This window comes from Tenrec ecaudatus, chromosome 16, assembly GCF_050624435.1.
Source record: "Tenrec ecaudatus isolate mTenEca1 chromosome 16, mTenEca1.hap1, whole genome shotgun sequence".
In the NCBI taxonomy this organism is placed as follows: domain Eukaryota; kingdom Metazoa; phylum Chordata; class Mammalia; order Afrosoricida; family Tenrecidae; genus Tenrec; species Tenrec ecaudatus.
In genome coordinates this window covers 64,079,115-64,106,634 of record NC_134545.1, presented here as the reverse complement: position 1 = coordinate 64,106,634, position 27,520 = coordinate 64,079,115, and the positions used below count along the sequence as shown (strand labels likewise).

The 27,520-nt window shown below is 43.2% G+C and overlaps 1 protein-coding gene across 2 annotated transcripts in view; it reads left to right on the top strand.

The window, feature by feature from the left end:
• BICC1 (BicC family RNA binding protein 1) overlaps positions 1 to 27,520 on the top strand; it is a 311,914-nt gene that overhangs the window by 43,973 nt on the left and 240,421 nt on the right. The window lies entirely within an intron of this gene.

The window sequence follows — 27,520 nt, the reverse complement described above, 5'->3', positions numbered from 1 at the left end:
GTACAAAGCACAATTTCAAGCCTCCTAATACTAAATGTTACCTCTGAAGTTAAAGACATTTTATTGATAGAGTACTTGCTTCAGGCCAACAGGAACCCGAGATTTTTTTTAAATCACTCTCTGATGGACTGTGAGTTCTTTAATGTTCTAAAATGCAGTTGCAGTGTTTTAATCATATAAAAACATTTTTCAGCTGACTCAGGTAGTAGGAAACAGTTGAGAAGAAAACCTTTAATCATGCAGCCCAAAGATGAATGTCCGAGGCAGCAACGTTCAACGGAGATTCAGTTCATTTTTTCCCAATCAGTGTCTCCTCAGGCACACCCAGTTTACGTCCGATAAGCCCAAACCGAGAGACTCATGAATGATTCCTTTCATCTTTGTTATTATTGTTTTTGTGCACTATCTTCTTCATGACTTCTTCATATGCAGATTATAGTAGGCAGCTTCCCCGGGGTCTTAGCTTCTGGAGTCAGAGAGTACCTTATGCTGTAAAAAGGCCGTGGGCGATGTGACAAAGGTAAGGCTCTCGGGATGAGACTGTGACCACGGGAGATGAAGACAGGGGAGCCAGAGTGACAGTGCCTTTTGGAATTGTCATGCTGCCGGGCCTGGAAGGCAGAACCTGTGCCAAAGGAATGGGCAACTTCTAGAAGCTTGTAACTTGGAGCTAGAATCACTGCTTTCCCTTCGATCATTTATAAGTGACGTCTCCGTGCTGCATGTTGATTTTAGCCACTGCGACACACATTTTGGCCACATGCTTGGAACTGAGAGCCCGAGCGGCTGGAGCTCAGTAACATTTGGGTGGAGCAGTAACATCGTGAAACTCACCTTACACCCAACCAGTCCTGCCGCCATCACAGCAATGTGCTTCAAAACTAATGCAGTCTTTGGTTTTGTTTTTTTAATCATTTTATTGGGGGCTCGTACAGCTCTGATCACCATTGATCCATCCATCCATCCATCCATCCATCCATCCATCCATCCATCCATCCATCCATCCATCCATCCATCCATCCATTGTGTTAAGCACATTTGTACATTTGTTGCCATCATCATTCTCAAAACATTTGCTTTCTGCTTGAGCCCTTAGTATCAGCTCCTCATTTTCCCCCTCCCTCCCACTGCCCCTTCCCTCATGAACCCTTGATAATTTATAAATTATTATTTTGTCATATCTTATACTGTGCGATGTCTCCCTTCACCCACTTTTCTGTTGTCCATCCCCCAGGGAGGAGGTTATATGTAGATCCTTGTAATTGGTTCCCCCTTTCCACCCTCCCCTTCCTCCACCCTCCCCATGACGCCACTCTCACCACTGGTCCTGAAGAGATCAGCTACCCTGGATTCCCTGTGTTTCCAGCTCCTATCTGCACCAGTGTACGTCCTCTGATCTAGCCAGATCTGTAAGGTAGAATTGGATCATGATAGTGGGGTGGTGGTGGTGGAGGAAGCATTTAGGACCTAGAGGAAAGTTGTATGTTTCATCATGGCTACCCTGCACTCTTACTGGCTTGTTTCCTCCCTGTGACCCTTCTGTAAAGGGATGTCCAGTTGCCTACAGATGGGTCTTGGGTCCCCACTCTGCACTCCCCCTCATTCACAATGATTTGATTTTTTGTTCTTTGATGCCTGATACCTGATCCCTTCGACACCTTGTGATCATGCGGGCTGGTGTGCTTCTTCCTTGTGGATTTTGTTGCTTCTGAGCTAGATGTCGAATGCATACATATTTAAAGCCATTTGATGATGGTATATGTTGGTGGTGTTTTGTTCATGTTTCTTATTCTTAAGTTTCAGTGAGCTTCTTGGGTTTTTGAGTTTATAGTTTCCATCATATTGGGGACGTTTGCAGCCATTATTTACTCCTTTTTTCATCTTCCTCTGTTGGGGACCCCAATTAGATGTACATTAGGCCAGTTGAAGTTGTTCCGCAGCTCACAGATATTCAATTTTTCTAGTATGATCATGATTTTTAATCTCATTGTTTCATTTTTAAATGATTTTTCTTACTGTGTTCATGTTCACCGATCTGTTTTACATTCAGATCTAATGTGCTGCGGAAGCAGCCCTGGGGTTGAACAGTTCAGTGCTTGACTGTTAGCAGAAAGGTGGAGGGTTTGTGCTCAGTGGGTTTGTAGGAGAAACGTGGCAAACTTGCTTCTGGAAAGAGTAGAGACCAAACAAAGCCACGCCAAGCCACCCCATGGGCTAATTCTCTTCTCCAGTAGGTTGCTTTGAGTTGGAAATCACCTGGAAAGCATCCAGCACAGACCACCACCATCCCAGCAAGGCGCTTTGAAACCCGGCTAAGGTGCTTTCCTCCCCATCCATTGCAGATTTAGTCTCTAGGAGGTCATTTGGGGTCTTCCGTTCACGCTAGTATTTTCAGCCTTTCCTCGCAGGCTTCGGGCACATGTGAAGGCTGGTCCACGAATTCCGTCTCACAGCTGTGGCAATTCTTCTTTGGTTTTGATCGAGTCCTTTCCCTCTTCATCACAGATCCTGTTTTTCTGCTTCTTCTCCTGCCTGGTAATTCTTGACTGGAGGACTGACAGTTTGAATTTTTGTTGTTGTTGTTGAGTGCTAGATATTTTTGTATTTCCATAAATATTTTTGAGTTTTGTTCTGGGATACAGTTAAATGACTTGGGGAGGGTTTGAATCTTTCATGTCCTGCTGTGTGCACTTTCTTAGGGGGGATCAGAACAGAATTTGGTCTGGAGCTAAATTTGCCTCCTTCTAAGGTAGAACCCTGCTCCATGCTCATTGGGATGGCCTGTGAGGATGTTTACTACTCTTGACTACTGAGAACAGGGGCGATTCCCACTGCTCGTGAGCTCTGGGGAGTCTTTAGGAAAGTCCTTCTAAGGTCTTGGATAAATTTCTCACATGTGTGATGATAGTCTTTTTCTTTGCAGCTGTCTCCTCTCGTATAGTCTTGACCTGCACATTTGGTTTTCTTTGTTTCATTTAATCCCAAATCTATCGTCTCAATTCAGGGAGCCCATCTGACTCTGCACAGCTTGTTGCTCTTTGTGCTGTTACCTGGAAACCGATCTCTTAGCTGGTTCTCTTTTACGGTGTTTCTGGTTCATTTCATGTGTCTTTGATGCTAACTATATGGTATATTAAAACCGTTTAATATGTTTTTCCTTGGCAGCATAGTGGATTAGACCTGGGCCTGTTAACCCCATGACCAGCTGTTCGAAACCACCACTTTCTGCCCCCGTAAAGTTTGACAGCGCAGAAGCCAAGGGTCCTTCCTTTCTGTCCTGTAGGGTTGCCGTGAGTTGGAATTATCCCCATTGTGTGTTGTTTCAGATACAAGGGTATCTGGTTCCTTTTCCTCTAGCTTGCCTGGGAGGTGGAAGTGTCTTGCCTGTTAGAGCTTGGTCATCTCCCAGGAACATTCTTTGAATGACCTTATTTGCTGCTGTTAACCTCATAATGTGTCCTTAGTACCATAATGAAAACACCTACAATTTAACTCTCCTACTGGGTGCTAAAACGTAATTTATCTTTAATATGCTAAGAATGACATAGGACCTATCTGAAGGTCTATAAAACATATTAAAAATCTACAAGGTTCAGTTATGAAAATAAAAAACCCCTTATGTTTTAAATAACTTTCAGAATTAGACAAACGGTAGCATCCTTACTTCGTATTTACGTTTAAAAATTGAACACCAAAATTCAGCCATTACTTAGTGGTATGTATGCATTTTCTGATGTACATGATATTTTAGGTCGAGAAACATTGGAGTTTCATTAGGTCCAGAAACATTCAGGGTTTCATTAGGTTGAGAAACATTCAGTTTCCGTTGGTGTCTTTTAGCAACAGGAAAATTTTTTTTTTCTTAGCATTGTACTTTCTAAGTGATACCAAAATTTTAGTGCTATGACTGAGTTTTTTGAAATTTCTGGTGACAAAAGGATGCCAGGCGTTTTTGTCCACATTTGCTATAAGAAGCCGGTTGCATTGTTGAGTCCCCCAAATACATCTATATAATTGTGACATCTTCATTCATTTGAAACCTGAGCCACATTACATATATTTTTTCCTTTTACTTTTTATGTAGGAGAAGCCCCACACATACAAGTTTGTACTGGTTTTTGAAAAGTGTATCAATTTTTGAAGGAGTGAAAGCTGAGAACATATTTTAAGCTGATTTCAATCTTTTTTTCTTTCTTTCTGTTTTTGTTATATATTCAGTCACAGTAGAGTATTTAGGGTCAATTTCAATATCCTTTTTGTTTTCCTTAAGGACTGTTTTAAAAGTGAAATGGATTTGAAGCCAAGGCTTTGACAAAATGCTCTCGGTTACTGTTTATTTACCATGGCTTTAAATCAAATCCATCCAAGAGAACGTGGAGTGGGCTCCGGAGTCACGTGAGAAGTGTTGGACTAGAATCCTTTAACCAGTTCCTTAATTTTTCAAGCAGCAGGTAAACTTTATTGATTTTTTTTTTCTTTCCCGGTTTTTGGCACTGTGTGGATAGTCCCGTATTTTACAGTATGAGGAACCCAGTAGTGAGTTCACATTCAGCTGGCCCTCCATCACTCAGCTACCAATGGGTGGGCCAGTTGGACTCTCTGGCACCCCCAGGCTTATGGTCTGCCCTTGTCAACCTGTTCCTCTTGGACATTGGCAGGGATATTGTTGATTTTCTAGTACTGCTTCCCAGGGTCATGACGCTCCTTGTACCGCCATCTCGGCTTTTCAGGTATCGGCTTCTTTGTTGTTGTCCTGATCTAATGTTTAGAAAGTCAGTCTGCCGGTTTTCTAAGAAAGGGCTGTGCCCCTCCCTTGTTTTTCCTGGTGCCCTGGAGCAGCAGATGTGCAGACAGCGATGCGTCCAAAAGCCACATCTCACGCAGCCAGTCCCCAAATGGTGCGAACGTCCCCCGAGAAATGATTTTGTACGTACATTTTAGATGACGTTGATGCTAACAATGAACAGGAATGAAAGAGTGATGAAAGGATCCAAGTGTTAGGGACTTCTGAACCTTTTCCTTGTAGGATCTTGCTGAACTTCCCTGTGTTTACCTGTGCAAACTTTTGGCTTGCACTCACCTCGCCACCAAAGATACATATGATAAGCCAAATCCTCCAACACTTTTCAGATTTATTGATTTATGTCTGAGAAATAATGTGACTATTCCATATGACCTTGAATTAGAAGACAAAGTCATTTGCAAATCAAGAGATTTATGTTTCAAATTTTATTGGCCCTCATACTAACTATGCATCATTCGACCTGTTTCTTTAGTTCATGCTTTATATATAGTTTTTAATCGAGTAGTCATACACGAAAGATAGAAATCAACCAATCATTAGCTTTTTGTTATTGTCATTTGCTGCCAAATGAATTCCACTCTTGATGACTCCATGTGTTTAGAGTACAGCTTCTCTACTGGGATTTCTAGCCTGTGGCCTGTGAAAGTACATTATCAGCCTGCTTTTCAAAGTGTTTCTGGGTGAGTTTGCACCGCCAGCCATTTACAACACCTTTCAAACAACAATGACAACAACAGCAACAAAACAACAAATCACTGCCATCCACTCATTTATCTTGTAGGTCAGGGCCGGACTGCCCCTGTGGGTTTCTGTGATTTTAACTCTTTATGGGAGTAGAAAGCCTCCTTTTCTCCAGGGGAGTGGCTGATGGTTTCATTCTGTTGCTTAGCAGCTCAACGTGTAATCTTTATTTTACTGATGGAGCCACGATGAAGCTGTATAACTCTCCATGTATAACTCTCAAGAGTTACAGCCTCAGAAAGCCTATGTAAGCTTACTGTGAGTTGGAATGACTCAATGACAGTGTTTTGTCTTTTGTTTTTGTACTTCTTAGTTATTTATTTAGCATCTGTTATGTTTGTGTGCCTAAGGACGCAATGTGAACCAGATGGGCCCGGACCCCGGTTTCCAAAAGATTTGTGGTCGAGGAGTTCAGGAGTTTCAGGACTTTGAAGAAATGCAGAGCCAGGCCTCTTTCATCTTGTCCTCAAGGACACTGGTCAGTTAGGTTGCCAAAAGGCTCGACCTTGGTGGACTTTCTCCCTTCGGGGGCTGGAAAGGGAGACACACGTGGCCCCATAGTGTTCCATCACTCATCTTCCCCGGCAGCCAGCTAGGATCCTTCCACTCCTACCTCCAGTTGCCTGACCTGGAGGACAGTACTAAATTATAGTGGAAAGATAAAATACTTTGACTGGGAATCCTTTGTCATACTAAATAGCTCTCTTTTTGCTTCTGGCTGTAAAGATGATTAATATTCTGAAAGTTCCCGAGAAACCTATGCTGGTGTCTTTGTCTAATCTATGAAATACGAGGTGGAAGATGGCATTTTTTTAAAAGAGACTGCAGTGCAGGCCTAGTCCAAGGACATATTCAGGGCAAATCTTGATTCCTTCCTTCCTGTTTTTATTAGCTCCTCTTCTTTCTCATTCTCTTTTTCTCTCCTCATCCTGAGGATAAAAAATATGTAGCAAATGGCTTATCTGTGTAATTGCTCGAGGGTGGATAGAGAGCTACTTGTATGAATGAAATTTCAATGAGTGCAAAGTTAGGGAGGCATGAGTTATATTGCTTTCTTTGCTCCCCTTCTTTGTACTGTATGTAGTTATCAACTTTGGGATTTTCACAGTGCAATGATTAAATATTGTGTACATACTCTGATTAATAAAAAATGGAACTATTTTTCACTTTCAAACATGTCAGTTGTAAAAATACTAATTCCTGGGCTTCCATTGACATGAAACAAAGTCATTTCAAAACCAGAAGGTTGCCTGTCAACAAGAACTGTGGATAAAGGAATTTGGCATTCTAGGCAAAAGGGTCATTCCAATTTAACTGAATATTTACAGGAAACTGAAGAAATTAACGAAGACTCTGCCTTTAACCACCAAACGCCTCGTTAAAATGCATCCTGATTTTAAAGTAATGCGTGCTCATTATAGGAAAAGTTTACTAAGACAAGAAAACATAAAAATAAGGTAACTAAATAGCACATAGTGCTTTTTGGCTTTATAATCGTTTTTATTTTCCAGTTCCTATATACATATATTTGTTGCTCTTGTTATCAGGTGCTTGGGAGTTAATCCCAACCCCGAGTGCCCGAAATAGAGCAGAAAGAAACATTGCCTGGCCCTGCACTGTCCTCACCTGTGTCACTGTGTTCGAGGTCATGGCTGCAGCCACTGTTCCAGTCCATCCCATTGAGGGTCTTTTCCTTTTGTTGTTGTTGACCCTCTACTTTCCTGAGCACGGTGTCCTTTTTTGGAGGGACGAATCTCTCCTGATGACATGTCCAACGTATGTGCGACAAAGCCTTGCCAATTTGACTTCTGAGGAATATTCTCTCTCTGTTTCTTCCAAGCCTGACTTGTTCATATTTCAGGCCGTCGTTGGTATATTCAACGTGAGGGGGCTTTCGAGTCTTCTCTTGTCTTCCTTATTCAGCTTTAGTGGTAGTTATATAATCTGGTGTCAATGTGAGGACTCAGAGTGAACCAGTGGAGTCTAGCCTGTTGATCAGGTAGTAGCTTGATCACCTCATTTGGAGTTGCTAAGCAGATAAATAGCTCGCTGGAGGTGGGACACATGCTCACTCCCTGGGAGACATCCCTGTGGCGAAAACACATGGGGAGAGGCTGATGGAGCCAGACCTCTGGAGCCAGAAAAGCCACATGGAGACCCCTGCCAGTACTGAGATGCTTACAATGCCACCGGATCCACAAGACTTTGCGTGCACTGACCTGTGATCATCCTGTATTCGGTGTCATTGTGTTTTGTGAGTCTAAAGAGGACTTTATAGATTGGTATTGACCATATGGGCTAATATCTGACTTATGGACTGGGCTGGGATGTTTTCTTAATATTTAATTGCTCTTGTATACAAAGCTCTTTCTTATACACATATGAACATCTTTATGAATTTGTTTCTCTAGTCTACCCAAACTAACACAGCTTTCATGTGCCATATAAAACTGTCAAAAATACCATTCCTTGACCAGAAGACCCAAAACAAATGAAAAAACAAGCAAATTGTTGAAATGATGGGGGTTGGAGCAGAAACACCAAACTCATGTGTAGACAATGGGACATCCCCTCACAGAAGGGTCACAGGAAGGAGTGAGTCAACCAGGGCACAGTATAGGACCAATGAAACATGCAACATTCCTCTGGTTCTTTGAGGCTTATTCGCCCCACTACTATCATACCCCAGTCCTGTCTTTCAGTTCTGGCTGGACCAGAGCATGTACCCTGGTACAGATAAGAGCTCGACAGACATGGAATCCAGGTCAGATAAATCCTCCAGGAACAGAAACGGAGGGTAGCAATACCAGGAGTGTAGGGGGATGTCAGGATACCTGCCCTAACATATCATCACAGGTCTGGTCGGTGCAATTGTACAGCGATAATAAGTAAAGATTATAGTAAAGTCATAGAGAGCATGAGAGCTAGACGAGAGAAATAATGGAGTCAGACACATTTCTTGGTAGCAATGCTTACCTCAGCCTCACTTGGTGTTCCACGTGGAGAGAGGGAAGGGGAAAGAGGACAAGGGGAGCGGGAACAGGGGAGTGAGGATGGGAGAGGAAGGGGAAGCTGACCAGAGGCCAAGAGGGGAGCCTGAGAGAGAGCTCTTTATTACTAACCCAGGCCTATATACCTTTGGGAGCACGTGCAAGCCCACTAATTACAGGTAAAGACATGCGTCAAGGAAGGGGTTACACTGTAGGTCATGCAGCAACGAGAGGGGACAATCTAGGGACATACACGCAATAGGAAAAGGAGGAATTGGGGGCACACATGTGACAAGATGTGCAGGTCCTAGATTCAGGATGGCAGCCCAAATTTGGATGTCACTGAGCTGTCTGACCTGTTCTCTGGATCTCCATAGAAACCATTTTCAGTAGGGTGTAAACCCCACCTACAGAGACCAGGCTAATGGTCACAAGCCTTTAGGAAGAAATTGTCCTTAACAGCAGAGAGGGGGACCCTACCAGTCCAGACAGTTGTCTGGCAACGGACTGCCTTCAGGGAGGTAACTTTACAATCATTTACCATTAGCTGCAAGCAGTGTCCTATTTGGGGGAGATGACTTGGGATAAATCTTTCTGTTTCCCACAGGGGGAAATGGGGGAGAGGAGGGAGGAAGGGGGAATTGCTCACAATGATCAACGCATACCCCCCCACCACCTCCCAGGGGGATGAACAACAGAAAGGTGGGTAAAGGGAGACAGCGGTTGATGTAAGATATGAAAACAATAATAATTTATAATTTATTAAGGGGTCATGAGGATGGCAGTGGGGGAAGGAAGGGAGGGGAAAAAGGAGCTGATACCAAGGGCTCAAATAGAAAGTAAGCGTTTTGAAAATGATACTGGCAACAAATGTACAAATATGCTTGATACAATTGATATATGGGATGTTTTACGAGCCCGAATAAGATGATTAAAAGGAAAATTCCATGTCTTGGTCAAGTGATGTCTTGGGTCTCTAACATTTTGAGGAGGCCTTTTCCAGCAAATGCGCCCCGTGGAAGATAGTGTTTGATTCTCACTTACTGCTTCCGTAGGCATTGATTGTGTATATAAAATGAATTCCTTGACTGCATCAGTATTTTCTCTGTTGATCAGGACAGTGCCTACTGGTCGAGTTTGAACCGTGTTCTTTCTATCTGTTCAGTAGTCGTCTACACCGAAGGCTGCCATCTTTGCTTTTCCTCTGTAAGTGCTCTAAGTCCTCTTCATTTTCCACAAGCAAGGCTGTGGCCTCTGCATATCGCACTTTGCTCATGAGTCTTCCCCAATCCTGATGCGACAGTCTTTGTTCAGATTATTTATCCGCATGCAGGTGGAATAAGTATGAAGAAAAGATATACACCTTTTTTTTTTTTGGTATTACAATTTTTATTTTATAGCAGCTCCCACCTTTCCTAGTTTTAAAATGTGCAGTACCACAAGAGGCCACAAGCCAAGGAATGCAGGCAGCCTAGCAACTGGAACAGGCAAGGATGTGGATTCTTCCCTACAGGCCTGCTGACACCTTGTTTTAGCATAACAATCCACTTAGACTTCAGAGGTCCAGAAGAGTAAGGTAGCACATTGGTGCTTTAAGTCACTAAGTTTGTGATACTTGGTTCTTGCAGCAATAGGAACTAAATATACTCTTGTTCACAAATAGTGAGGGTTTTGAAAGGCAGTTATGAATTTCTAGTATTTGCCTGTCCAATGCAGAATAAAGTGCAAGTTAACAAAGGTACAATATAATGAGGAATTAATGAATACTGGTTGGAAACCTGACCTTTTTAAACTAGCCATTTTGGGGTTATGTCAAAATTGATCAAAGTGAAATAGCGAGGGAGTGTATTTAAAAAAAACAACCACCTTAAATTTAGAGGAATGATAACAAATATGATTGCGTGCTAGTTCATTACGGCCCATGTGTTCAGATACGTACTTTCCCCCATTTAATGAAACATTGCAGTATGCTGAGCCACCATTGGAGGAAAAAAATGAAAGGTTTTTTTCCTCCAAGAGAAAAACACACACTCACACACAAGTGGCATCAAGATTGGAACACATTTGTCATTCCCTGTGGGCTTATAATCACTATCAATAGCTTTAGCTGGGAAATATTACTCTTAATTAACACATTCTCCTGTTTGACCCGTCAGCTGAGTTACCTAATCAAAAGGTTAAGTGTCTGAGGTGAGCATCCAGGCCTGTGAAATTCTGGCTGTTAATAGAAGTGAACTGAAGATGGGGCCGTCTTGGCATGATCACTTCCTGACAGCCACAGGATGCATTTCCTTTGATGGTTTGGTTGTCTAGCAAACCTTTCCAAGCCACATGCGTATAGGAGGGTCCTCACGTGGGACCTGCAGAATCACTGCCTACCTGAACGGTAGGCCCTTAGGCTTTGAAAAGTGATATGGTAGAATTTTGGAAATAGGCCAACTATGTTGACATCATCAATCTGAAGCAGAGTTGAAAATGTGGTCTGAGTACAGCTGAGGGGAGGAATGATAAGGGGTAAAACAAACAAACAAACAAATAAATCATCATGGTCTAGGATACCTAGCGAAGAGGCAGTGACTATTCACACCACAGTAGATCTCATAACATACTTCCCACACTATAGGAATTTGTATACCTGTTAATCTAGATGACGCCATGTCTCCTGTGCCTTATGAGAGATGGTGAAAGCATATTTAACATTACCATAGAATGCTTTCCATACCTGATAATGGATTAAACTATTTCTGCTCTGTTGCATTTAGGAATATAAAACTTTAATTGTCTACATAATAGCCTATGCTCTGAGGCCACCTAAAGCCAGTTCCCGATTATGTAGCGCTTATTTAAATGTTCCAGTGGGTTACCTCTTTGCCCCAACTTTAAACTGAGTAATCCTTCTGGCAAGAATCAAAAGAGAGGAGGAAAGAGGGGTGGGGGCCACTTAAAAACAGAAGAGAAGAAAAACTTGTGCAAAGAACACCTGTATCGGCTCACTCTATCCGCAGAGGCAGGAAGTTTCTCAATCCCCCCAATACAGGCAGTTTTTTAGCAAAGTCTTTGTGTTAAATGTTTGTGTTGGACTTTTTTCATTCTCTTCTGCTTGCCCTCCATGCCTTCTTTCATTTAAGAGATTATTCAAAGAGAGGAGGTAATAATCACATCTAAGCACTTTTTGAAAGAACTCATTAAAATAGCAAGCTTTTTTAAGGAAGGAGAATTTAACCCACATAAGATGGACTGTTACAAACCATGCAGAGGGGTTGGAAGCAGCACGGGGCTACGACTGCTCAATTTTCCTTGATTTTTTTTTTTCGACTAGGTTTCTCTTGAGAAGTAAAACAAGTGAAGAGCATTGATGTCTATATACAAAGAGATTGATCAAGGACATGGCTCACACAGTTGGAGAGGAAGATAAATTCCTAATCCGTGGGTCAGATGTCAGGCTGGAGGATTCTCTGACTCCTATAGCTCCGGGGCTAATGAACCCACACTCTGAAAGTCAGACTAGAGGCCTCTGGCTACAGAAGTGAATAAATGTAAAGGTAGGATGGCAGGCAAGAGGGCACATCATTCGCTCAAATCCAAAGAACTGGTGGTCAGATGGCAAGTCAGATACAGGACTCAGCATAAAGCTTGCAAGCTTTTCTATAGTGTCCACTTCTATTGGAAGCAGGTCACAGCCCTGAGGGAATTTTCTTTCAATTGATTGGTTGCTCATAGAGATGTTATCATGGAAGTGACTGTATTATGTTCGATCTCATTATAGGGGGGTAGTTGTTAGGTGCTGTATTAGGCCGGGTTGACTGGAGATCTCCAGTGACCCTCATGATGTGTAAGAGAGAGCGTTAGATTAAGAAGTAATTATATGTGAAGCAAATATCCCAGCCCAGGTCAAGTCCGTGAGTCCGGTACTAGTTCACAAATCCCTCTCCGGACTCATGAGGCCACACGCAATGATGCAGAATGTAGGGAGATCACAGGCCCGTGGGTGCAGAGCTGTGTGGATCCTCATCGTGGGGTTCCAGTGTGGCTCATCAACAGGAAGGTGAAGCAGAGAGCAAGGGGGAGGGGCTGGCCTCTCACTGACAGGCTCAACTCCACCCTTATCTTCTTATAGATGCCGTCATAGCACAACCCCCCCTAACTATCACAGATGCTGTTAAGCTGGTTCCCACTCAAAGTGATCCCATGTACAACAGAAGGAAACATTGCCTGATCCTGCTCCGTCCTCAACTGCCCTGATGTCTGAGCCCTTTGTGGCAGCCTCTGTGGGAATCCTTCTAGTCTAGAGCCTTCCTCCTTTTCACAGCCCCTCCCCTTTACCAAGCACGCCACCCGTTCCTGGGTACTGGCCTCTCCTGACAGTATGTCCAAAGTACATGAGGCACGATGTCTTGCCATCCTTGCCCTCAAGGAGTATTTTGGCTGTACTTCTTCCAAGACAGGTTTGTTCAGCCTTTGAGCAGTCCATGATACTTTGAATAGTCTCTTTCAGCACCACAATGCAAATGCATCAATTCTTCAGGCTTTCATTTTCAATGTCCAACTTTCACATGCATATGTAGCAATTGAAAATACTGTGGCTGTATTTAGACCTCTGTACATATGTAAATACACGAGAGGGGAATAGAACTATATACTCATATCTATATGTTAAGAATTAAGGTTGCAGCTGGACTTTATGCCTCGACTCAAGTACTCCCTCAACACAAGAACACTTTGTTCTAACAATTTGGCATTCTGTGATGCTCACCTTCCCGACACAATCACTGAAGACAAAATGGATGCATAAGCAAATGTGAAGAAAGCTAATGGTACCCGAGTATCACAAGATATAGCGTCTGGGTCTTAAAGGCTTGAATTTGAAGATAAACAGGCAACCATCTAGCTAGCAATAAAGTCCACATGGAAGAAACACACCAGCCTGCGTGATCATGAGATATTGGTGGGATCAGGTGTCAGGCATCTAAGATGCAGAACAAAATCATACCCAATATGATTTGGGTGGGTGGGGAATGGAGTGGAGATGCAATGCCCATATGTAGACAATTGGATATCCCCTCATAGAGGGATCACAGGGAAGAGATGAGCCAGTCAGGGTGCAGTATAGCACCGATGAAACACATAACTTTCTTTTAGTTCTTTGGTGCTTCCATCTATGAATATCATGACCTCAATTTTACCTTGCAAATCAGATTTGACCAGAGCATGCACAGTGCTACAGATAAGAGCCCACAGCACAGGGTATCCAGGATAGATAACCCCCTCAGGGTCAACAATGAGGGTAGAGATACCAGGAGAATTAAGGGAGGGTGGGGGGAGAAAAGGGAATCGGTCACAAGGATCAATCTATAATCCCCTCCCAGGGGAACAAACAGTGGGTGAGGGGTGATGGAGGAAGATGTAAGATATGAAAACAACAATCTATAACTTATCAAGTGTTCATGGGTGGGGATGGAGAGGGAGGAAATGGGGAGGTGATATTGGGCTGAAGTGGGAAGAGAATGCTTTGAAAATGATGGCAACCGATGTGCAAATGTGCTTGACACACTGGATGAATGTCTGGATTGTGATAAGAGATGTAAGAGCCCCCAATACAAAGTATTTAAAAAAATACCATGGCTTGGATCTCAAAATAATATCTTTGCTTTTTAATATTCTAAAGAGGTCTCGGGCAGCAGATTTACCCAATACAATGTGTCGTTTGATGTCTCTTCTATGAGCATTGATTGCAGATCTAAGCAAGAGGAAAATCCTTGACAACTTCGATATTTTACCTGCTAGTCCCGTTGTGAAGGTTTTGGCTTTCTGTCAACTGAGTTGGAATCCAAAATGAAGGATGCGCTGTTTGATCTTCATCCTCAAGTGCTTCACATCCTCGTCACTTTCAGTAAGCAAGGTTCTGTCATGTGCATATTGCAGATTGTCAATAGACCTTCCTTCAGTTCTGATGCCACAATCCTCATTGAATGCAGCTTCCCAGTTATTTGCTCAGCATACAGATTTAATAAGTGTGGTGAGAGGATGCACAACCTTGATGTACACTTTTCCAACATGGGATTACTCCATCTTCATGGCCAAACCACTGAGAATCCTGGCCCAGCCAAATTGACACAGAACCTTAACTCTCCCACCAACTTCACCTTCTATGTGCCTCAGGAGAAAGTTTATAAAAAGACACATCAAGAGGTTCTACTCTGATTTATGCTTTAGAATTCTCAGTGAGGACTGATAATTTCCTTTTCCAAATACCATAGGTATGGAAATAATGTGGGTCGGTTTGACTGTAGTATACTTTGTGCTTCAGAATATACACAGATGCTTTGTGTGGATTTTAGAGCTGCCTTGAAAAGGGGAAGGCACATACAGAATAGAGTGGATGCAGTCAGTGACATGCGTTTGGAGATGGGACGTATCATTTGCCGACACAGAGTTTCCTGGAGTGTGTCCAGTCACAAACCTCTTTAATGATACCAAGTGCTGCATTTTTGGGTGTTGTTGCAATTCCCCTCACCACAAGGAACATGTGTACATGTCGTAATTTTGAGGTCTCCATCCTCCAATTGGAATGGAATGTTAGGAATCTTTTTAGGGCACATGTTTGTTTTTATGAGAATCTTTCAAATCTATAGTTTTGGGAACTACAGCAGTATGATTTCTTAATCAACTTCAGTAGGCAGTAAGTAAGCAAACATGACTGTCTAGCTTGCCGGTGAGTCAGCCTTAACTCATGTTGACCCCATGCACAACAGAGTGATATACTGCCCAGTCTTACACCATCCCCACAATCTGTTGTGGATTTGGCTGTTATGTTCCATAGGGTTTTTATTGGGTGATATTTGGAAACCGACCACCAATTATTTCTTCCTAGTATGTCTTAGTTTGGAAGCCTCTTCAGCGTCATAACAAAACAGAAGCCTCTACTGGTATGTGGCTTATGACTGAGCATGAGATATATTGGTTGGAAATCTAACCCAAGGCTTCTTAACTTAAAAAAAAAAAAAGACAAAACCAAACTCGCTGCCATAGAGTCAATCTTGTGATTCACAGTGAGCCCTCTGTGGGATTCTGAAACTTTTTGTGGGAGTAGAAAGCCCAGTCTTTCTCCCTTCGAGCTGCTGGTATTTCGAGCTACCTACCATGCAGATCACAGCCCAACTCGTAACCACTGCACCACTAGGGCTCGTGCTGTTAGGTAGAGAGCAAAAATATAATGATAGTATTACAAGGGCAATGAATTATTCAATGTGACTTGTCCAACCAAAGTCTTTAACTGCCACCGAAAGATTGTTGCCTGTGTGAGGGAAATTACTGGTAGGATTCACCTGTGAGTAATTATGAACAGGATTTCCTGGAATGCCATCCTGCTGCATATGAAATAAACTCTCTGAGAAGCAGGAGGGAGGGATCTCGTTACCAGCAAGAGCCATGAGTGGAGCGTGCTTTCTGGACCAGAGGTTCCTGTGCAGTGAACCTCCTGGATCCAGAAGACAAGTATGACACCCGAGGAATAATAGCAGCACAACCAGGAGCTAGAACATGAAACAGGATGGTGGACTTCCCAGCCGTAGAACATGGAAAGCTGAGTGCTTTTGTGCAGGAGGCTGGTTTAATTGGGGGAAGTGGGCTTGATGACCCATGAAGGTGGAGCTGAGTGCCTTAAGGCTACTTAGTGTAGTGGGGTGCCTCTAGGCACTTAATTTGGAGAGCTGGGTTTGCTTATCCACAGAGCTTGAGGTGAATGCCTTCAGGTTGAGGCTTACAGGAGAGTGGTATGCCTCTTTGGACATTTATTAGCGGACCTGAAAGAACTGTGTGCCATGTCCTGATAGACAGCTGTAGCCTTAGCATTTCTCACTTGTATTACAATCTTCCTTAAGCACCTTGTAATCATGACTATTGTCTGAGTGCCGTGTAGCCATAGCAGTGGATATTGGGATCTAAAGATAAAGGAGAGAATACTAAAGGCAGGAAATTATCTTTGCATAGGGTTATCTTGCCTTGTAACATCACAACTCATGCTGTAGTATGAGGCCCACATGTGCTTTTCTGGCTTGCTGCTTGCTTAGGCTTGGCCCTGGTAAACTGCAAGTTTCTGCAAGTTGGCCAGCCTTTGTGGTTAATGCTCTGCACATCGCAGGCTGGAGGCAATGGCAGCAGAGGTGAGGTTGACTGAAACTGTGATTCTAGTGTTGAAAGAGGATGAAGTGGAGCTCTTTAGAACAGATGCAGTGACTTCTTTCCATGGATTCCATTTGTAGGCACCTTTTCAGCTCTAGCATGGTGTTTCTTACTTTGGCTTTGTATGTTTATCTGTTCCTTAACTTTCTTTCCATGAAATCATTAAGTCAGCTGAGCTTAGAATTTGTACCTTAGGTGTGTGGGTATTTTGGAAATTTAGAGGTTAGGGAAGTTATATCCAAGTAGGAAATTTCACTTATGCCAGAACATGTGTGCTTTTTCCAGAAACTGAGACCATTTAACCTGGAATCTCAGAACCAACTGCCAATTTAGCCTCGACATAGCCTAAACAGAAACAAATGGCTAGCAAGTACAGCTTTGGCCAGAGATGCTCTAGATTTATGGGAAACATAAAGTGTAGGGTCTTAGTCATCTGTGCCTGTGAATTGTTTTATGATACCTTTTCCATCTAGGGTTTGTGAAAATACTGTTCTTGATCGCCCTTCCATGTCCTGGCATGCAAAGACTTGCCAAACTCTGCGTCTTAAGTACCCAGCAAAGGTATCCACTTCACCAGTTTCTCATTGCCTTCACTTTCATCGACCACGGCTATGACGCAGTGCGTTCTAGACTTGTTTCAACTGTACACAAACAGTTGGATGTGTGAATCAGACGTACGTTTATCTTATTTCCACCTTAAAGACCTCACATTTTTAGAAAGGTGCTCTGATTACATTCTCTCATCCAGAGCTGGCCAGTCTGGAGAAATGAGAATTCAGGAACTCGCATAATTTTATTGGAAGGAGGCTTTGTCTTACTGCTGAGCATATGAGAGTACCCGGCCCATAAAAAACCCAAATCTGTTAACCACTGAGTCAACTCTGGGTTGCAGAACAGAGCGTTCCCATAGACTTTCCTTAGCCATAATCTAATTTATAGAAGTAGTCGGCCAGATTTTTCTTTCACACAGCCACCGTGTGGGTTGAAGCCACCAACCCTGTAGTTCAGCAGCCAGTTGTAATCCACTTGTGCCACCTATGGACCTAGTCTAGCCCACTGCTGTCAAGTCAACTTCGATTCACAGCAACTCTATGTTACAGCGTAGGACGGCTCCACAGGGTTTTTGAGGCAGTAAATCCATATGGAAACAGATCATCTTGATTGGTGGTTCAACCTGCTTTCAGTTAGAAACCCAACTCGCTGTGCCACCAGGTCTCCTAGAAGACACTGAATTAAATTCTTGTTGGGTTGAGCTGCTGTGGTCACACAGTATATATATATTTTTTTATTTTATTTTTATTTTATTTTATTTATTTATTTATTTATTTTTAATTTTAACAATTTATTGGGGCTCATACAATTCTTTTCACAGTTCATATATATACATACATCAATTGTATAAAGCACATCTGTACAGTCTTTGCCCTAATCATTTTTTTCTCTTTTCTTCTTTTATATTTTATTAGGGACTCATACAACTCTTACCACAATCCACACATATACATACATCAACTGTATAAAGCACATCCATACATTCCCTGCCCCAATCATTCTCAAGGCATTTGCTCTCCACTTAAGCCCCTTGCATCAGGTCCTCTTTTTTTTTTCCCTCTCCCTCCCCATTCCCCCCTCCCTCATATGCCCTTGGTAATTTATACATCGTTGTTTTGTCATATCTTGCCCTATCCGGAGTCTCCCTTCCCCCCTTCTCTGCTGTCCCTCTCCCAGGGAAGAGGTCACATGTGGATCCTTGTAATCAGTTCCCCCTTTCCAACCCACTCGCCCTCCACTCTCCCAGCATCGTCCCTCACACCTTGGTCCTGAAGGTATCATCCACCCTGGATTCCCTGTACCTCCAACCCTCATATGCACCAGTGTACAGCCTCTGTCCTATCCAGCCCTGCAAGGTAGAATTCGGATCATGGTAGTTGGGGGGAGGAAGCATCCAGGATCCGGGGGAAAGCTGTGTTCTTCATCGATACTACCTCACACCCTAATTAACCCATCTCCTCTCCTAAACCCCTCTATGGGGGGATCTCCGTTGGTCGACACTTGGGCCTTGGGTCTCCACTCTGCACTTCCCCCTTCATTTAATATGATATATATATACATATATACATATACACATATATACACATACATACACACACTTATATCTTTTTTTTTTGCATGATGCCTTATACCTGGTCCCTTGGGCACCTCGTGATCGCACTGGCCGGTGTGCTTCTTCCATGTGGGCTTATTTGCTTCTGAGCTAGATGGCCGCTTGTTCACCTTCAAGCCTTTAAGACCCCAGACACTATCTCTTTTGATAGCCGGGCACCATCAGCTTTCTTCACCACATTTGCTTATGCACCCATTTGTCTTCAGCGATCCTATCATGGAGGTGTGCAGTCAATGGTATGATTTTTTGTTCTTTGATGCCTGGTAACTGATCCCTTTGGGACCACTCGCTCACTCAGGCTGGTGTGTTCTTCCATGTGGACTTTGTTGCTTCTGAGATAGATGGCTGCTTGTTTATCTTCAAGCCTTTAAGACCCCAGTCACTATCTCTTTTGATAGCCGGGCACCATCAGCTTTCTTCACCACATTTACTTGTTCACTCACTTTGGCTCCAGCCGTTGTGTCGGGAGAGTGAGCATCATAGAGTTCCAATTTAATAAAAGAAGGTATTCATGCCTTGAGGGAGTGTTTGAGTAGAGGCCCAAGGTCCTTCCACCACCTTAATACTTGACCTATAAATATAGACACATAGATCTATTTCCCCATCCTCCTATATATATTTGCATGTCTTTGTCTAGACCTCCATGAATGCCCTTTGACTCCTAGCTCTTTCCTCCATCTCCCTTGACTTTCCTCCTGCCCTACTATCATGCTTCATCGCCACCTGGGCTAGAGTATACCTCTTCTCTAAGCAACCTTACCCTTGATCATTTCCCACCAGGCCTGCCACTCCCCCTTCTCTACCATTTGGGGTCCCATGTTTTTCCCTTGTCCCTGGGTTTGTTAACACCACTTCCTTACCCCCCCTACCCCCCCACCCCACACACAGTATATTTTATAGATGCTTTTGATGGAGGCCAGATTTAAGGAGGCCCACCTGACGGCTAAGAGAATCAATTCCTAAAGCATGAAGATTTCATTATACATCTGCTGTGAAAATGTTTTCTTGAGCAAATTTTATTTTCAAAGAATGCTATAATTCACAAAATAATATATGCATAGAATTGAAAAGCATGAAACATAAATTTACCTTTACACTGTATATCTATGAAATATAGATTTATTAACTATAGATAGATATTGATAAGTTGAACATATGAAGGGGCTTCCAAAAGTTGTGGGGAGCATCCCTTTTTCTTTGAATTCCTTTGTCTCTGGAACTTTTTGAAGCCTCCTTGTTTGTTTTTTTACAATAGTTTTATTGGCAGGCACGCTAGTTTACATTCAATAGTTCAGTCATTCAATCATATCAAAGAGACTTGTACAATCACCCCACATTAATTTTAGAGCATCCCCCTTATGGTTACATTGCCTGTAAGATGAGTTCTGCAGTCACAGTCCATTCTAGTGCTCCCTTCCCTCCCCGAGATCCCCTTCCCTCCCTATCATTCACCCCACCCCTGAATTCCCTATATCCCCCTCTGTCAGTTACTATGCATCCATTCCACCTGTGTGAAGCTTCCTGTATATCTCTATGTAAATATGAAGAGAAAAAGTTAGGACAGAATCCCAAAGGGGATTCTCTCGGGGAGATAAGAAATCCGAGAACAAAGCACGGTGAGGATACAATGTGTAGCAGGTAGTACACCTCCCCCCAACAAGGAAATGTGAATATCTTGCACTGTTATTAGATATTCTTTGATAGGATGATTTTCTGGTTTTCCCTCATAAAGGTTTTTTGTTGACTAGCTTCTGAAATGGCTCTGAGGTCAAAACACTCAGCTGCTGACCGAGAGCTCAGCGATTCAAGGTCCCCAGCTGCTTCACGAGACAGAGATGTGACAGTCAGCTTCCGTAAAGGCTTGTAACCTTGAAAACCCTCTGAGATGGCTCTACTCTGTCCTGTGCTTTGGAATGGACAGGATAGCGATGGGGTTTTCAGCTTTATTGATAATTCTTCATCAGTATTAGTAGAAGTAAGCCAAAGTGGATAATTCATATTTGACTTTGGATTAAGTATTTTACCCCAGTGTGATGACTCCACACCTTAAGAAGGCTTGAATTTCAGAAGTTGCATATTTCTCCTGCACTGCTTGCTCCCATTCTTCCTCTTCCCTCCCCTCATCCCCAACGAAGTCTTTCTCAGTGTCTGTGCCTTGAGATCCTGAGCTGAATTGCTGTCTTCAGGGCGTTGGGTCCATGTTATCGACATTCCACCTTAAGAGGCTTGATACAGTGTAGCACAGTCTTAAGCCTGTTGGAGAATTTGGCAGATCTCCATTCCTCTGACTTCTGTTCCTGTAAGGAGACGTAGCTGGACTCTGCCTGTCAAGGTGACTAGATTCTGAATTTCATGAACTGAAGATAAGGGGGCTCTGGAAGTCAGAATCCCTGCAGCTTCGAGCCTGCCCCGTGGCAGTTCTTAGTGGTAGAAGACGGTGCTGGACACGAAGAAGCGGTTCTTTGGGAGCTAGGTGATCTGGATGGTGGTACAGCATGATTCTTGTTGCTCGGTTTGGTTCGCACAGCCCCGTGGCGGAACAGTGAGAGCGGCTAGCAGACAGCGTGGTGTACTGCTAGAGTACATAGCACACTCTGTGTGTACATAGCAACAGGGCTCTGTCGCACACGCGAACTTCTGTTACTAAGCAGGGCCTCGGCCCCATGATGGTTCAATGAGCTGCCAGGACTCAGCCCTCTCAGCCCCCATAGTCCTTTCCATGAAACGCTCACTCGAGGCAGAAAAGAAGTTATTCAGGCAGCACGTTCACATCCGGTCAGCTGTTAGAGTGGAAAATGCGAAGGCAGGAAGCCCTTTGAAAGGAGTTGGGTGCTGGGACTGCACGACTGGTGTGCTCTGTGCAGTCCAGGGCCTGGGAGTACCCCGCAGTATGGCCCGCCTGCTCCCTTTGTACAGCGTTGCCATGTCTCCCATGAAAAGGAATCTGCAATGTTCAGGTCACTAACTTACAAAGCCTCGGTGTTACCAGAACACTGGTGGCGCCACGGGGAAGTGCTCAGCCGCGAACCAAAAGGTTGGCTGCTCAAACCCAGCCAGCAGGAGTGCGCCAGACAGACCCGGCACTCCTGTTAAAACCACAGCCAAGAAAGCCCAGCGCGACAGTGGACTGTGTGCCATGTTGGGTGAGTGCGAGTTCAAATTCACTTGGACGCACTGAACAAGATCTCACTGATCCTTATGAAAGATACGGTCTGCCAGCACACAGGCCCGGGGTGTGCGCTGCAGAGCGGAGGTTAAGGAAGCTGCCCTGCAGGCTGGGGTATGCTTTTAGCTGTAGGAGAACCCCTCACTCCCGGGGTGCAGTTCAAAACCAAGCAACATGTCGTGTCACACTAGCTGAACTGGAAAGAGTTTTAAAGTCCGTTACCGACAATACAATGCTTTGTGATTCTTGTATGTGAGAATCAAATTGGGAGATGCTTTTGGACACAAGAATGTTGAAATGTAAGGGACATTTTTGTGGTTGATGTGAAAAATTGGAAACACATTTGATGTTAAGATCGCCCTGGAAAACTTGATACACGTGGTCGCCAGAGAGCAGGCCACTGAAGTTTGCAGAGGTAACTTGGAAATGAGAGAAAATACAGACGGCGGTCTGATAAATGCTTTCTTTGCGTAAAACGAATATATTTTCATAAAACTTAAATGCATAGTAATGTACTCAAAAAAACTTCACTGCCACTGAGTCGATGCCAACTCTTAACAACCTTAGAGGACAGGGTAGAGCTGCCCCTGTGAGTTTCTGAGACTGTCACTCTGTGCAGGAGAAGGACACTTTATCTTTCTTCCTCAGGGTGGCTGGTAGTTTCAATCTGCTGGCCTTGCACTTGGCAGCCTGATGCATAACCACCATGTCATCAAGGCTTAGGTATGTTAATGTACTACATATACTAGGAAATGAGAACTTCATTATAGCTATATTATAGCATTTTGAAGCATACATTAACCCTTTCACCTACAGCAATAATTCTGAAATAATTTGATCTCAGAATCCTGTACATAGGAAAAATTGTTGAGGTTTATTTATTTGGGTGGTATTAATATATACTGTTTGTTATTGAAATAGAGAAAAATATACTGTATTTATGGACTCATTAACATGTACCAATAAACCTGTTGCACCTTAACAAAATTTTGTTCATGGGTGAAAATAATGGCAAGTGCTTTTTATTGCGTAACTATTGTTGTTGTTAGGTGTGATCCCACTGAAAATGACTCACTGCCCTCACACTGGTGCTGACTCTCCGTGACCTTATAGATCAGAGTAGCACTGACCCTGTGGGCTTCTGGGGGTGTCATCTTTACCACAGCCGAAGTCTCCTCTTTCTCCCACTGACGGGGTCCAACTGCTTACCTTGTGCCACTCTCTTCTACCAGAGCTCCTCTGTCAGGTGCTGTAGTAATAAAACATGGAGACAGCTTTCCAAACAGAAACTTCACTGAGATGAGTAATGTTGCTTCATACCTCTGGAAATCTTTTTAATATTGGGTCTACTGGATTGTCTCCTATGTAGTTTGATACTTCATGTAGTATTATCATTCTTTATGTATTCTCTGGAAAGCACCAGTATGAACTCAAGGTGAGATGAAATGAAAAAAGGCAGATAATGACTTGTTATGAAAACAATGCTGTTACCTGAGGCTTCCTGCAAGGGTATTAAGGACCCCCAGGGATGGCTGAATGTTGAGAACCCCTCCTTTACAGATCTAATCCTTATGCCCCTGGCGATTATTTTATTTGGTCTTTCTATTGTTGTTGGGTGCATTTGAATAGATTGTGACTCCTGGTATCCCAGAGGAGACATGCCCCCTAGGTTTTTATAGAATGGAATCTTAATGGGAGACGACCACTAGACCCTTCTGTGCTGGGTGGGTTTAAACCTCCAAAAAACAAAAGAAAACATAACCTCATTGCCATCAAGTCAATTCTGACTCACAGCGACCCTGTGTATTTCCAAGACTGTAACTATTTATGGGAGAAGAAAGCCTAGTGTTTCTTCCAGCCATTCATTACTAGCCAAGTGTACCCTGGAGTATGTTGTATCTCTATTTCACAATTGAGTAAAATGAGGTTACAGTGGGTTGGCCTTTGAACTTTGTGGAAGTTTCTTAGTTACCTGTGCAGTCATTTTAAATAAGCATCTGCGGATGACTGTATTTATCTGGTGGTTTTAAGTCTCTCAGGCATAAATCTTTAGTGTAGCGCCTGTGTTTTAAAAGTTCTATTCTGCCGTGGATAGTTTTGTCTGATTCAATAAAAATGGGTTATTAGAAAAATGAACTAGAAAAGCAACAAATACATTTAACACACAGGCCCAATTTTATTGTATTCTCTATAGATTTAATTGCATTTTCCTGGTACTGTAAACTTTAAAAATGCTTACTCTCGATTTCTGTATTATCTCCTCCCTGACTGGAGCACACAGTTCACGTGCAGGCGGTGTCAGCAGACCGCACTCCGTTATTGCCTTCAGCCCTCTAATTGTGGCCCATCCTCAACCTCACTTTATCCCAGAGGATTCTTATTATTTCCTTCCTCAATATGATTGCCTTCTTCAATAATATTTAAACAGGGGTTTACATTGGGAAAATCATGTTACAAAAGTAAAATGTGTATATTCAAAGCATAATATTAAAAAGAATCATTGCTATTACAAAAAAACCACTCAAACATAAATTTGAATAATATTGTTCCAAAACTTTATTTTTTCACTTAACAAGTGAAGGGGAGAAAATATCAAGCCAGAGAGAGAAAGTTATCCCAGATGGCTTGAGTTAAGAGAAGAATGAGTGGTTGCTTATTTTTCCTGTATGAGGTTCCTACATGGCTCTTCTTCGTGGAGGAGGGGAGGAGCAGAGGGCTACGGCAGGCTCGAAGGGGCAGCCGCTGTGCTCCAAGAGAACAAGACTGCCCAAGGAGAGGAGGTTCTAGGAGATGGGACAACTGAACAGCCGATGGCATGGGTTTCAGGGGCTCCAGCTGCAAGCCTGCATCGGTGGTTACGTAGTCACGTTGGCTTGCCCTGGCTCCTTAACACGTTTTTGGACCAGGCAGGAGCTGGTCCTTTTTCATTTAACTTTTCACTTCCTCCTTCAAACAACCCCAGGAAAATGGATCGGATAAATCGAGGCCCACGCAGGTAAAAGTCAAACAGCTATTGAGCAGTGAGACTAAGATCAGAAACCACATCAGTCTGATCTCAAGCGTTCATGCTCTTGCTTGGTTTGCTGCCAGTTGAAAGGGTGAGGCACTGAGGCGGGCTTGGGCACGTGTGATAGCTGGCACACCCGGGGAGACTGCCTTCCTCCACAGCAGTTCACCTAGCACTTCCTGTGGTCCTTCTCTAGATAAAGAGGATGGAAGACATTGAAGGATTTGTTTCCAGAAACATTTTTAAGGAAATCTGAGAGAGGCCAAAAGGGACTTAAGTTTCTCCAGAGAGGAAGTTGAGAAACTCAAGTACAGCAAACCGCTAATGCCAGATGTTATTTATCCAAAGGTTTTTGGCTACACTGCAGTACTTTCTGGATCTCTTCGCCTTCTCCGCAATCTTTCTGACGCGGCGTTGAGTTTTTAAACATAAGTACCTGGCCTGGAAACCATGGTCATTTGCCCTCAAATGTGTTCGTGAAAACCTTGACTCTGTATCATAACAGGAGTGGCAACACATGATTATTGGAAGTATTATTTAATGACAAGGGGTGGGAAAAAGGCTGCACCAACAACATTTTCAGCAAGAATAAGCTATGTTTGTACTTAAAAAAGAATCTCATTTAGCCGTCTCTTACTACATTCACATGGAATGTTTCCTACTTAAAAATTTAAGTACAGGCAGTCCTCTTGTTATGAATGCCCCACGGATGTATAGGACACATAGTGCTTGGGGTGTCAGAATAGTTTGTAAAAACCAGTGGGCGCTACTTTGCAATACACACGAGAACATTATTGATAATGTATTGTCGTGTTGAAGTTGTTTATATCTGGAGGAGTCTCATTAATGCTTTTTATGCCTAGACAATTGTAATATGGAGTATATATTAAGACACTTGCTTAGCTGAAGTTTAGAGAGAAAGCAAACGTACTTGTTCTGACATACGTACAATGGTGACCTGAAGACAGGTTTAGGAGTGGGATGCGTTCACAATCCAGGGCCTGCTGGCATTGATCTGTAACCGAAGGCTGAAAGGCGATGTGACTCCAACGACCTTTGCCTGCTCCACCTACATGACAGCAAAAGAAGTGCAAGCGAAAGTCATATGGCGAGAAAACTTATCCATCGCTCTGTCAAGCAGAGAATGGATGTGCTGTGGCAAGGACAGTCTCGTTTCTCTATTAGAAAGAACTATTGATTGTGGTCTTAGTTTCTAACCATTCTTCTTTTCCTGTATGCCATAGACGATAGTACTAGAATTTTAATATTCTGCTGTTGATATTTCTTTTCATAATTCAGTGTGCACTTTTGAATGATCACTACATTTTCCCCTGTGACTTTAGTGAAAGAATCTCTTGTAATCATCGCCTTTTGTTTTTCTACCTCATATATTTGGCCTTTCTGTTCTATAGCATATCACATGCCAAAGAATGTATTGTTCTGGCTTCTCTATTTTTCTCTTTAATAATCATGCAGAATTTTTTTTCTCTTTGACCTCAGCTGTTGAAAACCATCCTAAAGTAATAGCCACCATTACTGCCTGAGTAAGCCCCGTGGAATGATTCCATTCTTCTTCTTCTTCAGTGAGTACGTTCTGATGGCTGGAGCTCTGGTAATGTCCGAGAGGAAGCTTTTGGACATGATGTCTTCTTGAATGAGTGCTAAATGGAGATTTGGAAGAGTTGGATATAAACAACTTCTGATGTAAGGAGGCAAGGGACCTAGTAGCTGTATCTCCCTCCACCTTTTTCCCCCTTAGGTCCCATCAAATATCTTTCTCAATTTGTAAGTGTGTAAAGTTTCCATTTCTCCTTTCTTAGTCCTTATGTAAGGAGCCCCAATGGCTGGGATGGCATGGTCACTTCAAGGTCAGCGATTTAGACCCACTAGTCACTGCATGGGAGGACGGTGAGGCTGGCTGCTCCTGTAAAGATGTATAGTCCCGGAAACCCCATGTAGAATAGCCAGGAGTTGGAATCGACTCAATGGTAATGGGTGGGTGCAGATTCCTCATATAAAGCTTGTACTTAGTACCCTCTTCTCTGGTACTCATGAAAGAGAGACATCCCTTGCTAGTGTTTTCTATGACATTGCTCAGGAAGTGATGATTTTTAAAGTAAAACCCTCAACAGAATTACATTCCTTAGGAATTGCTTCCTCATGAGAAGTTCTGGCTCATCATATAGTTTTCAATTCTATCTCCATTGAGAATCGACAAGGAGCCCAAAGCTCCCCTTCAAATTGGTAGCCCATGAGCATCAGTCCACAGATTCCCGACTCTCTTCTTTCCACACAATTTGAGCTTGATGTCACCTTCCTGGTGAGCTCAGAGTTGCTGCCCTGCTGCCTTGCTCAGTCTTGCTTCTTCGACTTAGGCTGGTTTCCTTGGGACAAACCTTAGAATCGGCTTGACAGTGAAGCTCAGTCTCCACAAGGGGCTGGTCCCCTTCAAGCTGAAGAGATCCCA